The 14692-nt window shown below is 36.8% G+C and overlaps 1 protein-coding gene across 5 annotated transcripts in view; it reads right to left on the reverse strand.

Moving 5' to 3' along the window:
• Window positions 1-14692, reverse strand: part of GAB1 (GRB2 associated binding protein 1) — a 113354-nt gene that overhangs the window by 36260 nt on the left and 62402 nt on the right. The gene's annotated exons all lie outside the window — the stretch shown is intronic.

Raw genomic sequence — 14692 nt, forward strand, 5'->3', positions numbered from 1 at the left:
ATATTTTTCAAGAAGATGCACATTTATCAAACCAATTTTACCAAATGCATTGTCTAGAGAAATTCACAATTTTTTTCCATAGCATAATCTGCTACTCTGAAAAGCAAAGTTTACTGACACCTCAATTAGTAATATATATATAGAGAGAGAATATCTATTAAATTTCCTACTATACAGTATCAAGTCAACAAACTGAGGAAGGTTTGGTTTTTACTAAATATAAAAAAGCAATGGTTTTAAGAAATGGTGCTGGCAAAACTGGATAACCATATGCAAAAGAATGAAGTTACACATTATGCTAAGTAAAATAAGCCAGTCACAGAAGGACAAATATTGTATGATTCTACTTATATGAGATACTTAGAATAGTCAAATTCATAGACAGAAAGCAGAATGGTGGTTGCTAGGAGCTGGGAGAGGGGAAGTGGGGAGTTAGTGTTTAATGGGTATATAGTTTCAGCTGCAGAAGATGAAAAAGTTCTGGATGTTGGCAGTGGTGATGGCTGCGCAACATGTATGTACTTGATGCCACTGAACTGTGCACCTAAAAATAGTTAAGATGGTAAACTTTGTTATGTTTGTTTTACCACAATTTTCCAAAACGCAATGTTTTCCCTGCCTGAATATCATGCCATAAACAATACACACAAAGACACTTCTTTGTAAGGCTCTTACAGATTTTAAACTCTAGATTACCTTTTTTTTTTAGGTGTGAGGGGCAAGGAGTAGGGAGCGGGGAAAGGGTTTAGAAGCTTTCCTGGCTTCTCACTTGGGAAGCAAGCCACAGACCGTGTCTTTCTTTTGGCCAGACAGCCTGTTGTTTAAAGGCTACACAAATAAGATCTGTAATCTTGAGTAAGGGATACAACTATTTTTAGTCCTCTTCCTCCTCTTCCCAACAAACACATATTGGCAATGTGGACCTATACTCACCACATAGTCCCTCCACAAGTTCTGGGAAGTTTTGAGTTTAATGCTATGCCTAGAAAAGCCAAGGAGGCTTTTTTTTTTTTTTTAAGGAGGATAATACATTTTTACTATCGTCCTCCTTAAAATTTATATCCACCAAATAAGAAAAGCAGAACCAAACGACAGTCTTCTTCATCAGTCTTTAACCAACTTCTGTGCCTCGAAACAAACTTTAAGTCTTATTCCTCTTTGAAGTTCTTCCTCACCAGCAAGCTGTTAGCTACATGGAAAGGAGACCTATCTCAGCAAGTCTCAGTCACCTACTAAGAGACACTCCGTGCTCCAGACTGAACATTGGAAGTAAGATCGCCTCAAGAGGACATTCCAAGAAGTGGAAGTACAGAGAAACAAGACATTTTATGAACCCCAATGGAGTAAAACATGCTTACTGGCCACTGTACATTTCTGTTTACTTGAAGATCATGACTGAGCACCAATCACATCTCAATCCTTTAGTTTTAGAAAAGTATAATCAACCAGAAATAGCATGTCTCTTTTCCACTAATAACTTGGGATGATGACAAACTTACGCTTATGGCATTTTCAGAAATGTTTCTCATCGTAGTATACAAGTTTGGTGTTCTACATACAGTCTAATAGACCATGAATGCTCACAATGTTAGTACTGTTAAAATAGGCCAATTTCCCCAAATCACTATTTCTATGCCTTCATTAACAAACATAACAGTCTATTTATAGGGAAATATCTACTAAATTTAAAATCACCAAAAGCAATATAGTATGACATGATAGGGTCTCCATGTTTATGTTTTATAAAATTTGGCATACATAACACAAAAAGTATAGTACCAACTAAAAACAGCTTCACTCTATCCTGAAAAATACATGTGGGCCAAGAGAATAAAGTAATAATAACTAAAATACACACACACTTCTCCAGCAGGTGTTTAGCCTTAGCCTCCATCTTCACCACATTTTATAATAACTTCTGACATGAATTGCTTTTGAGCAGTTGCTTTTCTCCGATGGAGGTGCTAGGAAGCTAAGACAATGGTTTGTTTGAGGCAGAGATAGAGAAAATGTAAACTATGGGTTTGAGCGATCCATAAACCAGCCTGCTCAGTCTTTAATAATTTGGACAACTGTATTGATGCTAACTGAAGTAATCTGGGTGATAACTTTAGGTTTAATATTTTGAGAGATTCCTTAAATTGTATTCATTCAAGAAAATGTGGATACCTTCAGAAGAAAATCAATGAGTTAATCAGTCAATATCTTATTACTGCAAATACTGTGCTACTGTGAGAAGAAAGACAAGTATGTAATTCATGATTTCTACCTTCAAGGAACTGACTAATTGTGAAGAAAATATTTAACATACATGAAAATACTTGAGAATATAGCAACCCTTGCAAAACAGCTGCAGCACTATTGCTAAATGAACAGCATTCCTTTATGGAAAAAACTTATGCAATCCTTTAACAAGATTACTAGAAAAATCGCAGAGGCTGAAAAATATTGTGTATAATAATTGTTCAATATCATCTATATTTTAAATTAACTTCCCAATCTGACTGCAGCTCAAAGGAAAAAGTAAATAATTGGTGTCCAGAAGGAAAAGGTAGGATAGAGTCCTGTAGATGTTTTAGATAATATTGAAAAGTCATAAAGTGTTACATTCACATGACTTTAACACAAGTTTCTGGATTATAAAAATCTGTTCATTTAATAACTATTTACTTCAAAATAAATAAATGTCATCTCTTAGTAAAATTATGCCTCTATGTATACTTCTCTAGCAAGCAGTAAGCTCGAAAAAGTAATGACAAAGTAAAGGGAAAAGAACATAGAGTACTATGTCATTTATCCCCAGCCATCAAGTAATCGTATCTTTTAGCAAGTCATTTCTCCAGATAGTGAAGTTTCCATCTTTAAATACAGAAGTGACTTTTTAAAACTTTAATGTCTTCCACGGAAATCTTTCTAAAATGCCTTACTACATAATTCATTGAACATATTCACCCATTCCCCAATGGTTCAGGCTAAGTATTATAAGCATCAATTTCTATACTGCACTTTAGTGAGGCTCTGTTGGGCTGTTTGGAGGGTTATCTGCCCTTACACTACATAGTGCCATACTGCTGTGCTTCTATACTTCATCTATAATCTTTTAAACACAGTTTTCTTTTTTTCTCTTAAGTTTTATCAATTGTCTCTTCTCCCTTTCAATAATATGGTTTATAAGAGGCTAAACTGTTTCCTGCCTCAGGGACTTTGCACATGCTGTTTCCTAAGTCCACTATGTTCTTTCCCCGAGTTTTTGCCTGGCTAACTCAGACCTTCAGGCCTTCGCTGACCATTCGCAACTTAACTACCCCCCATGTAAAGTAAGGCATAGTTTTAGAGACTCTATTACTTACGTAGTGATTTGCATAATTTTGCAGTTCAATTTTTCTTTGTATTTATTTGTTTAGCATCTAACTCCCAACCAGACTGAAAAATCCAAGAAGACAGTGGTCATGTCTGCTTTATTTGCCATTACATACCCAATGCGTAGCACAGTGCCTAGTACATAGAACTACTTATACAATAAATAAATAGAATTCCTCTAAGAGTAATAAGTTGTAAAAATTTTGAGTACACTAGATTGGATATATGGGCCAGAATGAAAAGAAAAGAGTGCTTTCAAAGTCCTCTTCCCTTTGAGGAAAAAAAAGAATGCCGGTACTAAACACATACACGATAAAATAAACATAACTAAGATAACTCTACCACAACACATGCACAAAACCCCTTGGGAAAATGACAAAAACAGAAAAGAATGAAGCGTGTCCTTTTGGTACAGCTTGTATGTCGCTCTGCTTTCTGGTTGATCCATTCCTTTGCTTCCTTGTTGAAATCATGTTGTTAAAATTCAAAAGGCCTTAAAAACTAAAATAAATAACCAAGAAATGACTAGCAATGACTGAGGTGCACTAGCTACACTGGGCTAGTGATTACAGAGGCTGAGTAGACATTATACAAGACATGAACCCTTACAGCAGGAAATTACAGCATTAAAAGACAGAATTTAGCCAAGCAGCACCTGCCACTTATTTATTTATTTTTAACATGGTCCAAATGTGAATATTTGTCTCAGTCAAAAAATGAGTCACTCTCATTGAATCTGGCACAGATTAAACTGGAAAACAAAAGCAATTACATAAACTACACACTTTAATAAGGCAGATACAAAGGTTCTCTGGATTATGGTACAAAGCACAATTTAGCCACAGAATAAAGCTTGATGCTCGACAAGAGAACTGACATCAGCACCCTTGCTAATCACAGCACAAAAGCTTCTCTATATTTTGTCAGAGCACAAAACGGGCCCACATAAATCAGTCTTTGTTATCTGAAAATATCTGGGATTCTTAAAGTTTGTCCTATTTTTATCCTTGCTGCCTTGGTAGCTCCAGAGAAAGCTGAACACTGCTTTGCCAACCCTGTGGCACAGTCACAGACAAAAAGGGTAAGTTTTCTAGAAACCTTCAAAACCAAATACTCTAAGCAATTTTAAACAAAATTCACGTAAAAATCATTTTAACTATTAAGACTTCCATTATGAACAGGTAATGAAGAAGCTGAAATTTGCAAAAAGTTTGCATAGTTGAGAGGGACTATGTAAAAACTTATTTTGTTGTTATTTCTTATCTGCAACAGTCACTCCAATTTTAAATTGAATAAATGATGTAGTAAGCATGACTTCACTATCACATTGAAGTTAGGTCTTCCGACAGGCTTATCGCAAACTAAGTATGGGTATGTACACACTGGCAAGAAAGGACAGATAGAGTCCCATTATTTAATGGAAAGAAAAAAGTCTTCAATGTGGATTATCCCCAAACCATTGCCTACTTTACTATTATTAACAAATTCAAAAGATTTGCCTAATTAGGCTAACTAGCAAATGGCTTCAGTTTTAAAGAGCAACACTGCAACTGCTGCACAGTTGTTTTCTGGACTCTCTATGGGGTAACCCATAGCTCACAGTCCTAGTGTAATACTTGCCAAGGCTCCCCAACCCCTTCCCTGCACCTTTACATGAAGGGCTAGTTATTGAGGAAATAACCAATATATAGGCAGGCAAAAGAGAAGATCAGAGATGAGGTCAGGGGAGTCCAGTGGTTCTCAATCTTGAATGCACATGGGAAATATCTGGAGAATTTTGCTTCCAAAACAAACACACAAACAAACAAACAAACAACAACACAAACAATGTCTGGGGCCTCAACTCAGAACTAAATTGTAGTTGAGCGGGGAGGGTGGTGCACAGGCAGCTGTAAACACTCAACAGGTGATTCTAATGTGCCACCAAGCCTTAGAACCACAGGTCAAATAATAGACAGAATTCTGTTGCCCTTTAAAACAGAATTTAAAAAAAAAACAAACCTACAGGTCCTTTCAACTTCACATCTAATTCTTTATCTTTTTATACCTTCTGCTCATGACAATGCTGTCTATATATATTCCTATTTTTGTTCACAATATTTATCCCACTGGCGAACGTCTTTGAACTGCTTTCGAACCTAATCCATTTTCAAGGATCCTTCCTAACCGTCTCCCTCTACCCTTGACGATCAATTACTGTCCTGTAATGTCTCTTGCATTGCTGTAGGGTAGACTGGAACAGTCTGTCATTTGACATTTCCAAACTTTCCAAATGCTTATGACTTACTTCCCCAGCTAAGACTCTTCCTTGATTTTTTTTTTTTTTTTGTGTGTCTGCATCAATGCTCCTCACACTGTAAGTGCTCAGAGACCTTGATGAGATGCTTTTAAAGTTTTCTGTTCATCACGATGATCACAGGGAGCCTGTGAACTTGAATGAAAAGATCTCTGGGAAACAAAAATATCCAAAGTTGTTATTGAAGTTCATACTCCTTTAACAGGATGGCATACAAGGTTCTTCAAAACCATAATTTGAGCACCTGCATGGTTCTCTCACTCCTCCATGGATTTATGTTTTTGTTTTGTTTTCTGGGTCTGAATACCTTATCTCTCTCACGCAACGAGCTCCTACTCATCCCTCAAGACCTGTTCTTTCAAGCTTTCCTCAACTTTCCCTGAGTTAAGACACAAGCTCCTATGAGCTGTCAGCACCACCTCATCCAAGCAGCCTGTTAACAAGCCCATTCCCTCACTGCACTTAATTAAGAACAAACTCTGACGACTGCATCTCGATCTCTGGGTAGCTGCTGAGCCCTAACAAACTTCACCTTGACCAGACACGCTGAGGAAGAACAGCACTTTCTACATTCCTGAGCCAACCGCCCTTCCACCATGAGGCCCCACCACTGTAATTTTACTTACCCTATATTTTCCTAAGAAAGTGTGGGAGGAAAAGTTAAGTGAAACTTTTTTATTTTGAAATCTCTTAAAAAGTATTTCACAACTGATATTTATGGCAAGATCATTACTGTGAGTTCTTTGGTAGAATTCAAAATTTATGTATCATCTCAGAAATCTGTAAAATGTTAAGGCTGCAGATGTGTGTTTCACAAGAAGAAAATTCTTTTTTTCTTTTCTTTTTTTGGTAGAGATGAGGTCTCACTATGTTGCCTAGGCTGGTGGTCTCGAGCTCCTGGCCTCAAGTGATCCTTCTGCTTCAGCCTCCCAAAGTGCTGGGATTACAGGCATGAGCCACCAAGCCTGGCCTGAAAATGCTATTTTTTATAACATAGGTTTTAATCTAAATTTCATCAGCAGGGTAATGGTTAAATATAATAAATAATAGGACATCTATATAATAAATCTATGTAAAACGTTCAAAAAGTGAGACAGATCTATTCATGAAAAATGCCCACAAGATAACTATAAAATAAAAAAAACTGCAGAACTGTACATATAGTATGATTCCATTTATCTGAAAAAATTATGTATTTGTACACATGCAACACACACAAACTGTTTAGAGAACAGGTCTGGAAAGATAAATACCAATATGTTGACTGTGATGACTCTAGGAATAGGGATGGAAGGATCAAAGTTCATATTTTTATTTTATATAGCTTGGTGTCTTATGATTTTTTTCAAAAAGCTCCCATTTATTACTTTTACAATTCAAAAACTATTACGTATTTTAAAAGTTTATGCTGAAAAATGCCCTAAAAATCTATTAATTAAAAAAAAATCTAGGAATCATAAGCACAAAAGTTTATATATGTATGGAAATACCAATTTATTATTACTCTGCAATTAGTGAATGAATTTAACCTTTCTTTTAAATATAGAATTCCGGGATACATCTGGAAGGAGTCTTAGTCAGGAAATAGCTTAGACAGATAAAGTATAACGACTTTGTTTTAAAGACTGGAACTCAGGGGGTTAAAAAAAATAAACAAGGAAAGTTGGGAACACTTAAAATAGAGGAACAAATTTTTCATTCTCTTCTTCCCTTAAAAAGTCAAGTGGTTATGATATTTATATTGTTTTAATTTTTTAAAAAACCATGTCAGTAAATGCTAATACATTTAGGTATTTAATATCTAAAATAAGTGCTTTGGGACTTACTTTATGTAGTGAAAATATTAACTTTCCATAATACTACTACTAGGGTAAATAAAATAAAGAAAAACAAATTAACCATGAAGCAGGGACAAAGGAAAACCATTTGCTTTAAAATACTTGAGTTGTTTTCCAGGAAGCACCATCTTTTCTCATAGAGCAAAATAAGGAAAAAACAGGCTTAGTGGAAGTTTCCACTCCACTGGCTCTATCATTATGATCATCTGTTCCAAACACACACAAGCCTAAAATTTCCTGTTTTCAAACCATTGTCACCATTTTCTAGCCTTGTACTATCTGTGCTAACTTTAGCTTAGTAACATAAACAAAAGAATACACCAAAAATAATGCAGAACAATGCCTAGATCTAGGCTTTCAACTGTTCCACAAACTTTTTTCTCAATGTTTGAGTTTACATACATTGCCTGGATGAAACAAATTAGATAGAAATAAAACAATTTTATAAGAGAAAAAAATCAAATTTAACTCAGAAATATTATAGTAGCCAGGGAATAACTTCAGGAATTTTTGAATTATCAATAACAGTATATATAATTTACTTCTTGAAACTACTGCTAGATTGATGCCTACCTCTCAAAGTCCAGGTGTTAAGTACTACACAAAACGAACAAAAACCAAAAAAAAGCAACGACAAAAACTCCTTAGTATTTAATATACACAAAGTGGTTCTTAGACCTTTTCTGGGTCACAGACCACTTTGAGAATCTGATAAAAGCAATGGAATCTTTTCTTAGAAACAGGCACATAAGTAATGTACAGTTTCAGGGGTTCACAGAACACTTGCAATGCATGCTGAGAACCCCTGTAATCAGAGAACAGTTTGGTATGAGGCTGATCTGCCTTGGACCCAAACCAGGGAAATTTAGTTACTAAAGTTCCACAAGAAAGTAGGTCACCTCGTGGCATTAATTCTCAATACAGCGTTGTGGAGAAGGCCAAGTGTATTTTTACTCGTCAGTACTATTTCATTTCTCTCATCATATTCCCCTTTGTCAGGGCTGTGTTCACACCCTAACTCTGGGGCTGTAGCAGGCTTCCCTACCCTAACCAAGAGGAGACTGGAGAGACAAGGGCCTGTCTGGGAGTCGATCCGAGATATGCATGCAATGTTCCGTGTGAGCAGGGTGGAGCATAGCTCAGCATGGATGGGCAATAGAGACCACCTGTGTTGGGTCCATCAGATCTCACCCTTTTCTTACCACCATGTACAGTAAGCGACGGTGAGCTCAGGTCAGGATGTGGGCACAGGAAAGCGGGGCCAGGGAGTCCACTCCATCTTTTGAGACTGGCTTTTGGCCTGCCTCTGGCCTAGACAAGATTTGGGTGGAGTTTATATGTAATCTTGCCGGTTAGAGATTTGGAATGGGAGTTGGAGCTAGTGAAGAACAAGTATGTACCTAGCTCTCTCTTCTGTGTATCTCCCAAAGACCCTATAGAGGCAGAGGTGGTGCAATTGTCCAGGCAGACTCCTGCCAATGTAGCTGAATATAGCAAAAATGCAAAAAAGAGCTGTGAGCATTATCATAAATTTGAAACGTGCCCACAGTCATTGAGTCATTAATCCCATTTCTAGGAACGTCACCTAAGGAAATAATGTAAAATGTAGCTAAATACCTATGTACCAAATATTCGACACAGTGTTGTTTCAGTGAATATCTGAAATGATCTAAATATTGAACACAAGGTAGGGTGAACAACTATCCCAGTTTTCCCAGGTTTGCCTTGGTTTGAGCACTGAAAGTCCCACATCCTGGGAAACCCCTCAGTCCCGGGCAAACCAGGATGGCTAGTCACAGTAAGGAACTGAGTAAATAAATTATGATACATGTCCATATAGGAGTCTTACATGCCCATTAAAATGATGCTTAGGAATCACATTTTTTAAGATTTTCTTTTTCTCCCATGGTTTGCAAAATTTCCAAAATACTGAGACAGCATGGCAAGGAACCCATCTTTTCCATTTGGAGTAGGTGGCATCTGGTGTGAAGGGGTACTAGCAACACCTTCCCTTCTGCATAACCTGTCACCTGTCACCTGTGCCAGGTCAAGCTGACTGCTCAGGGTGACCACGCCACCTTGTGCAAACTCCATCATAGAGCTCCCCTCCTGCATTTCAATCAATCTTTTGTACAGCTGCTTTCCACCCCCCAGACTCTGTCTTATTCCTCCTTAATCTAAGTGCTTAGCATAGTGACAGGATGCAAAGTCTTGGCAGCTAAACAGCATGTGTGATAACTGTGACCTGAATAAATGAAGACATGAATGAATGTCTTCTGGTGACCCTGATATGCTATCTCCGCTCTTCACTAACTTGTTCTTCAAGTGTAACAGATGATAGAACAAACCAAAGTGGGCTTTCTTATTGTTCTAAGAGTTCAGCCATAAACTCTATCAAATCTCTACCCTCACAAGGCCTAGTGAACAAAAAGTGAAACTAAGTTAGGGAACAAGTCAATATGAACCCTGGGACTGGAACCATCCATGTCAATATGCTGTTAGACTCCTAAAACTTCAGACCGTGCCTACAGTATTATGAGAAGGTCTATATACCTTACAGAACATTATTTTGTTTTAGTATTTTTATGTATATAGTTATTAATATATACTCTCTATATGTGTATGTGTGCATATACAACATTGTTGCATGTATGTGTGTGTGTATAATGACTATCAGCCTCTCAGACAGTAGAATGTAATGTCATCACAGAAGGTAAGGACAAAATGCCGTATGCTATGACGTATGTTGTCAATGGACATGATTAAACGAAAAACAAGATGTGAGAACTTGAATTGTTTATGAGGTAGGAAATTGATATCACATCTCAAATTAAAGGCATACAATTTTCCACAGATACAAATTGCAGTTTTAGAGCAGTGCTGTCCAATAGTGCTTGTACTTTCTGTGATGTTGGAAATGGCTTCATTGACCATCACGGGAGCCACTAGCCACATATGGCTACAGAGAACTTGAGAAGTGGCTGGTGCAACTGAGAAACTGATTTTCTAACTTATTCAATTTAAATTTAGCTACATGTGGCTAGAAGCTATCATATGGACAGTGCAGATTTAAAGGACATTTCTTCAGCTTAAGGGAGAGTCAACATCAATTGCTGAAGAGGGTGCAGCTCTAAATAATAAAACCTACAATGAATATCTAGATTGTGTAGTGCAACTGTAAGTGGTTGTGCCTGAGATCCTAACAAGCATGTGAACCTATTTCCTGATTTCACTGTGTTTCACAAACTTACTCTACCCCACAAATGCATGCCATCTGTGTTATTATTATCATTATTAGGAAAAGAACATGCTTGCTTAAATAAATCAGTATTTTTTAAAAATTACACCAATCATAATCTAGAATTTTTTTTACTGAAAATTTATCTTCCATAAAACCAACAGATTTCTAAATTCTATTTCTTGTTCAGCTACCCAATCCAAAATAATTATTTCTTGGATAGAACTATTGTTTTGAGTTTCCAGCAAAACATACAAAAACATTCCCATTTTCTCCTCTAAGTTTCTTACCGAACATTCACAATTTACAAAGAAGCAAAACACTGCTATTTTAAGATTTGGATCACTGTTCAAAAATAATACTTTCATATTAAGAACTAGAAGGAAAGCACTGCAGAGTTACAAAAACAAATTTCCAATTTCCATAATTATATTCATAGGTAATAAGCCAAAATAATGCTTAATATCATTTTCTTCTAAGCACAAAACTCAGTCTAAAGTTTCCAGTACAAGATACATGGCAATGAAAAGTTTCTTTAGAAAGACATACTTTCAAAGAGATAAGTTATGCATTCTGGAGCCACTGACTATAAAACACATTAAGTCCAATATACAAGAATGAATAACCTCATCCAAAGAGGAGAACTAAATACAAAGTTGAATGCGAGACAAAAATGACTCCATAGATAATGAAATTAAGATCTCTGAGGTGAACGTGGAAGGCTCGGCCCAGGTGCTGACTGATGACACCTCCCGCTCACCCCCACCCCGTGAGAGATGAGGGGTGTCACCCTTCTGTAAAACATGATTCTTTGGGGAAAATGATTTTTCATTCATGCAACATGCAGACAGTGATCTCACTACACAAGAAAAGCTACTGACCATTTACCTCTTTTTGTTTTCAATAAATCCAAGTGCTATCTTGCCCATTCTATGGTGTGTCAACCCAAAATGAGTCTAGTTTTCTTTTTCCTGTCAACTTTCCATCTCCCTCTACACCACCCCAGCCTCATAACCTTTGGCCAACAGGAAGTAGATACAATGAACTGAAAACAGTGGCTGTAAGGATTTGTATAGGCATGATTTAATGCTTGAGGAGTAGGAGAGAAGGGTTGGGGGAAAGAAAAATGACTAGCAACTTCTGCCAGAAGAATAACAGTGCCATTTGGCAGGACCCAGCTCATCTTGAACTCCAAGCAAAACTATTACTCAAGTTATACAGTTCATAAAATCTAACAAGAACAAAAAAATACATATGTATTAAAATACAATCACTGATACACAGCCATATACCACGTGCAGTTGACACAAGATAACATTCATTCCTCTGCTTTAAACATGTTAGAAACCCCGTGAGACAATCGGAGTCATTCACAAAGTGCTGGCATCTGAGGTAACAGGGGACAACCCGCTGCGTCTGGCTTGCCAACTTGGAAGTTCACTAAAGTCTGTAAAAGCTAAAAATAACCACATAAACATGTTTACAGCATTTAAAAAATACAGGATCCACACTGTCTCCTAAATATAAACCTTGAGTTTGGAGTACAGGGATTGGCTTTGGGTTTTCAGAGATGTCATCAGGACATCCCACATTTCACCACAGAAATTCATATTTCAGTATTTTACTTTAAATATACAATTGCTAGTATTTAACTATAGTGAAGGAGGGGGTGGATTTGGAATGGAGGAAGGCAAGCAGGAAAGGAAAAGGTGGTATTTAATCAGAGGGCTTCAAAATACCACAAACCCCCAACTCTTTGTGGAGGGACCTGACCTTCATAAAATTCTTAAAGGGGATATTCTGCCTGTATTTTTCCACACAACACAGATACTGACCAATCCAGTGGTCCTTTTCCCTTCCCTCACTCCTAATACTATAGACACTGCTGTAATAGATAAGATAGGAAGGCAAGAGGAACATAGGCATATATACAAAAGTACCCCCATCCCAATGGGTACATGAGTATAACAATTCTAATTCTTGTCCTGTTCCTGAAAAGTGAGATAATTCTAAATCAAACACAGGGCAAATTTTTCAAGTAAAAACCATAGATAGATTGCCTAGGGCGGATGTACTAACATTATCAAGGATTCCAAGGAATATTTTATTAGTGTAGAAAAAAGTCTATTGGGTATCTATAAATTATGTGAAATTATTCTTTTATATTAATTTTTGGATAGGATTGGTTTAAATTTTAACCCATCTTTAATTCTAAGAAATCTTAAAAATTTAGCAGCTGTTAAAAAGAAGAAACAGAAAAACCTACAGCAACAAGCTTAGTCTATACTTGTATGTCATAAACTTCCAATGTCTGTGCCTCTTAAAGTACTGTGAGAGAATCTACATTTCTGACGGTTGTCCAGTATCTAAGCAGGAGTGTTCTCCAGAATAAAACTCTATCAGTCATATGGGCATTTTAACAAACTTATTTTTAATAAACAAACTACTAGCAACAACAAGGCCAACTGAAAAGCTAGGGAAAAATTATATATAATCCCATCACCATTAAAAGATATATTTTTCATATTCTCATCTAATCTTTATTCATATACATATATCCTTTTAAGTAGCTAGTTTTTAAAACAAAGATGAATATATCTTTGGTTTCATGAGCCACACTTCTAAATTTCTGAGGCAAGTTTAAAATTCATTCATTTTTCACTTATGGTGACTTCTTCCAGGAATTTTTCACCATGCTAGAATCATGGAGGGAAAGGTGAAACGCTCATTGAAATGCTTTCTGAAACTCAATAAAAGTGCATTGAATGACTGTAAAAACACTAGATACTTATTTACTTTCTAACTTACAGCATCCTAGATACATTCTAGCAATTAAAATATTTAATTATAACTCAAAGAATGTCCTGTTAGGCCTTGTTCAATTTGGTACAGTATGCAGTTGATGCCCTAAGCAAATAACAACTAAAACAGATATATGTAATCCTCTCCATAGAAATATTACCACCTTGTTTACCAATAATTGCAATCTCATACCGTATGGAATGATTTATTAAATGAGTGGCATGAGGTAGTGAGTGACACTGACATTGGACAAGGAGAGAAACAAATATAATCCTAGCCCCTACTTGGAACCGTAGAGAATTTATTACCAAAAAAAAAAGATCTCTTGATACTTCAACTTACACTAGGCATTGTAACCTGAAGACATTCTCAGAAAAAAAAATACTCCTTAGCCATTTAAATGTTTACATTTTAAAACTTAAAAGACTACACAGCCTCCTTATACTTATCTAAGATGATAACTATTTGTTCCAAAAATAGAGAGGAAGCTGAGGAGAAACAAAACATCTACAGTTAAAATTTGACTAAGATTTAAAAAGAAATAAAAACAAAAACACCACCCTGTATTTTGTGGAATAACTGACCATGGAAAGGTAAAGCAATAACATTTTCATTTAAAGTAGGTGGGCTGAGGTAAATAACTTTTTGGTAACTGGATTCACTTCTTGGTGGAGCAAAGACAAAGGAAGAATTTAAAAAATCCACAAAGGCCAGGTGTGGTGGCTCATGCCTGTAATCCTAGCACTTTGGGAAGCTGAGGCAGGAAGATGGCTTGAGGACAGGAGTTCGAAACCATCCTGGGCAACATAACAAGACCCCGTCTCTACGAACAGTAAGAAAAGTTAACTGTGCGTGGTGGTGCACGCCTACAGTCCCAGCTACTCCGGAAGCTCAGGCAAGAGGATCACTTAAGCCCAGGAGTTCAAGGCTGCAGTGAACTGTGAGTTGGAGGCTGCAGTGAGCCATGATTGCGCCACTGCACTAGAGCCTGGGTAACAGAGCAAGACTCTATCTTGTCTCCAAAACAAAACAAACCAAAAAACCCAAAACCCACAACATCTTTAGCCAGTCTTCTAGACATGGCATAAATTAGGAGGAGAGACTTACTCTCATAACTGAAGCCCCCACTCCAACTCCATAGAGCCCTTGGAAAGGGAT

This window comes from Lemur catta, chromosome 5, assembly GCF_020740605.2.
Source record: "Lemur catta isolate mLemCat1 chromosome 5, mLemCat1.pri, whole genome shotgun sequence".
NCBI classification, from domain to species: Eukaryota; Metazoa; Chordata; class Mammalia; order Primates; family Lemuridae; genus Lemur; species Lemur catta.